This window comes from Macaca fascicularis, chromosome X (assembly GCF_037993035.2).
Source record: "Macaca fascicularis isolate 582-1 chromosome X, T2T-MFA8v1.1".
In the NCBI taxonomy this organism is placed as follows: Eukaryota; Metazoa; Chordata; class Mammalia; order Primates; family Cercopithecidae; genus Macaca; species Macaca fascicularis.
The window spans coordinates 11,454,085-11,457,874 of record NC_088395.1 but is presented as its reverse complement, the minus strand read 5'-3'; the positions used below and the strand labels follow the sequence as shown (position 1 = coordinate 11,457,874).

General features: G+C 47.0%; 1 pseudogene; it reads left to right on the top strand.

Annotated features, from left to right (window-relative positions):
- Positions 1-1,040: 1,040 nt before the first annotated feature.
- Positions 1,041-3,329, top strand: LOC102132909 (LIM domain kinase 2 pseudogene; annotated as a pseudogene).
- Positions 3,330-3,790: the final 461 nt, after the last annotated feature.

The following is a 3,790-nucleotide window of genomic DNA, read 5'->3' as shown; positions in this document are numbered from 1 at the left end:
AAATATGAAGATATAATTAAATAGAATTTTGAAATGTCAGTGGATAAAGAATACTCACTCAACTTACATGTACATCTGGTTTGAAATATTTTGGCTTATGGAATGATCAGAGAAAAGGAATTTGTTACTTATAGGCTCCAAAATAATAATTTATAAAAGAAATCCTATAAAAACTAATTTTGAACCAAAATGCATAGCAATTATAGAAAAGAAAAAATCAATGTGCATAGAGCAATTATGTTCTAATATTTTAAACGAGGATATGTTTCTTATTAAAGTTTATTAAAGCTCAAATTATGTAATGGTGGCTATTCTGTGACTTTACATTTAAAAGTAAAATAACTAAAGCCTTTTGTGATAGCAAATTAATTTTTTGAAATTTTATTCATTTATCCTTGGTTGATGTTAAGATTTCAAAAACAAAAGCAACATACCTTCATTGATTGTAGCAAAGCAGAAACATAATTAAATATCAGATTAAAACTCAAACCACGAAAAATGATCTAATGTTTTCCTTTCACATTTATTAGGAAAACAATCAAAAGCCTTTTCTGATATTAAATTTATTTTTTGAAGTCTTACTCAAAGGAATCCTAGATTAATCATAGATTTTAAAATCCGCCCATTCGTGCCTGGGGCTGAGGTCCTCCCTTGCCTAGGCAGAGGTGGGAGCTTAGTGGGGCTGCTGCAGCCCTGCTTCCTCCTCCCCATTTCTATGCTCCTGGGACCAGGTCTGCACTGGTAGGTGCTAGAGCCTGGAGAGACTTTTGAGATAATGTACAATCTCCTCATTTTATGTATGAGGAAACTGGGGCTTAGGGAAGAAAATGAAGTTGTCCAGGGTCACTCAACTAGTGGTAATGCCAGAACCAAGGTGAAGATGTTTGGAGGTGTCGGGGCTGTGAGGACCACATTGCTCCAAGCCAACGATGGTACAGGACTGTCAATGAAGCCTGGCACAGCTGTTGCTTCCGGTGTTCAGAATGCCAGGATTCCCTCACCAGGTGGTTCTACGAGAAGGATGGGAAGCTCTACTGTCACAGGACTACTGGGAGATGTTTGGGGAGTTCTGTCATGGGTGCTCCCTGCTGATGACAGGGCCTATTATAGTGGCTGGAGATGTTACAGTAGGTGGTTAATCAGACATGAGCAGGGCAGGAGAGGGCTCCTCCACACCAGGAATGTCAGGCGACCATTAGGTGATGGTCAGGCAGTTGTTAACCATCTCTCTAAAATAATAATTGGTTGCGGCTCATACCAGAGAAAGGCAGTCTCCCAAAACATTTAAAAAAAAAAAAACCCTAAAACTGGTGATCAGCAGCTTCCTGATAAGATCTCAGGAGCAGGGTGAGTGGGCTCAAGCATGTGCACTAAGAGGTAAAATGATGGAGTTTAACTGGTCTATGACCTTCCTCTAGGAATGCTCAACTAGTAAGGGGAAAACACCTCAAGTGAGCATATGCACAACTTCAGTAAACACACTGCGCATGCAGCCCCTCCCAAGTGCTAGCAGGCCACTGCGCATGCAGACAGCCCACCCCAAGGGAAGAATCAGGGGAGACAAGATGCAGACCCCAGAAGAATGCTAACATATAAAACCCCAAGTCAAAGGTCAAACTGCACACTTGATCTCTGAAGTCTCCTGCTTGGCCCTCTTCCAAGTGTGCTTTACTTCCTTTCATTCCTGCTCTAAAGCTTTTTAATAAACTTTCTTTCCTGCTCTGAAACTTGCCTTGGTCTCTCACTGTCTTATGCCCCTCAGTGAAATTATTTCTTCTGAGGAGGCAAGAATTGAGGTTGCTGCAGACCCATGCAGATTTGCTGCTGCGAATAGGGAGTTCAAGTACCATCCAGAATGCTTTGCCTGTATGAGCTATAAGGTGACCATTGAGGATGGGGATGCATATGCCCTGGTGCTGTGTGTCACCCTATACTGTGGAAAGTACCACAATGAGGTGGTGCTGGCACCCATATTTGAGAGACTCTCCACAGAGTCCATTCAGGACCAGCTGCCCTACTCTGTCATGCTCATGTCCATGCTGGCCACCACAGAGGGCAGTCAGAGCTTCTCCGTGTCCGTGGAGAATGCCTGCTCCAACTACATTACCACCATGCAAGTAAAAGAGGTCAAACAGATGCATATCAGTCCAAACAGCCACAATGCCATCCACCCCAGGGACCACATCCTGGAGATCAGTGGAACCCCCATCCACACACTCCAAGTAGAGGAGTTGGAGGATGCAATTAACCAGATGAGCCAGACACTTCTGCTGTTGATTGAACATGACCCCGTCTCCCAGTGCCCAGCCCAGCTGCGGCTGGATGCCTGGCTCTCTCCTCACATGCAGAATGCTGGACACCCTCACGCCCTCATCACCCTGGACACCAAGGATAATCCAGAGGGGATGCTGAGAAGATGCTCCCTGAGACTCAGTAACAGCATCTCCAAGTCCCCTAGCCCTAGCTCCCCAAAGGAGCCCCTGCTGCTCAGCTGTGACGTCAGCCACTGGGAATCCCTTTGTTGTTCTAGCACTTATTCAAAGCAGATCTTCCGGTCTTGTGACCTGATCCACGGGGAGGTCCTGGGGAAGGGCTTCTTTGGGCAGTCTATCAAAGTGACACACAAAGCCACAGGCAAAGTGGTGGTCATGAAGGAGTTAATGAGATGTGATGAGGAGAACCAGAAGACTTTTCTGACTGAAGTGAAAGTGACGTGAAGCCTGGACCACCCCAATGTGCTCAAGTTCATTGGCGTGCTGTAAAAGGACAAGAAGCTGAACTTGCTGAGAGGACATTGAGGGGGGCACACTGAAGGACTTTCTGCAAAGTGTGAACCCATTCCCCTGGCAGCAGGAAGTCAGCTTGGCCAAAGGCATTGCCTCCAGAATGGCCACCAGCAAGAAATGTAATTTGCATAAGAACAACTTCAAGAAGTGCTACACGGTGGTAGGAAACCTCTACTGGGTGACACCTGAGATGCTGAATAGAAAAAGCTATGATGAAATGTGGATGTCTTGTCTTTTGGGGTCATTCTCTGCGAGACCATTGAGCAGATGTATGCAGATCCTGATTTCCTTCCCCAAACACTGGACTTTGGCCTCAGCATGATGCTTTTCTGGGAGAAGTTTGTCCCCACAGACTGCCCTCCAACCTTCTTCCCCCTGGCCATGACCTGCTGCAGACTGGAGCCCAAGAGCAGACTGGCAGTCTCAAAACTGGAGGACTCCCTGTACCTGGTGGAGCTGGGCATCCCGCTGCCTGTAGGGCTAGAGGAGTTGGGCCACACTGTGAGCATGCAGTACGGCCTGATCCAAGACTCACCCCACTAGCCCTGGCCCAGCCCCCTGCAGGGGGGTGTTCCACAGCCAGCATTGCTCTTCTGTACCCCATCCCTGCTGTGAGCAGGATTTTTCGGGCTTCGTGTGGATTGGCAGCTCATTTAGAAGCAGAACAAGCCGGCAGGGTGCGGTGGCTCACACCTGTAATCCCAGCACTTTGGGAGGCCAAGGCATGTGGATCACCTGAGTTCAGGAGTTCGAGACCACCCTGACCAATATGGAGAAACCCCATCTCTACTAAAAATACAAAAAATTACCCGGGCGTGGTGACGCATGCCTGTAATCCCAGCTACTCGGGAGGCTGAAGCAGGACAATTGCTTGAACCCAGGAGGCGGAGGTTGCGGTGAGCCGAGATCGCACCATTGCACTCCAGCCTGGGCAACAAGAACAAAACTCCATCTCAAAACAAAAACAAAAAAGAAGCAGAACAAGCCATCTCTTTTATCTCCCC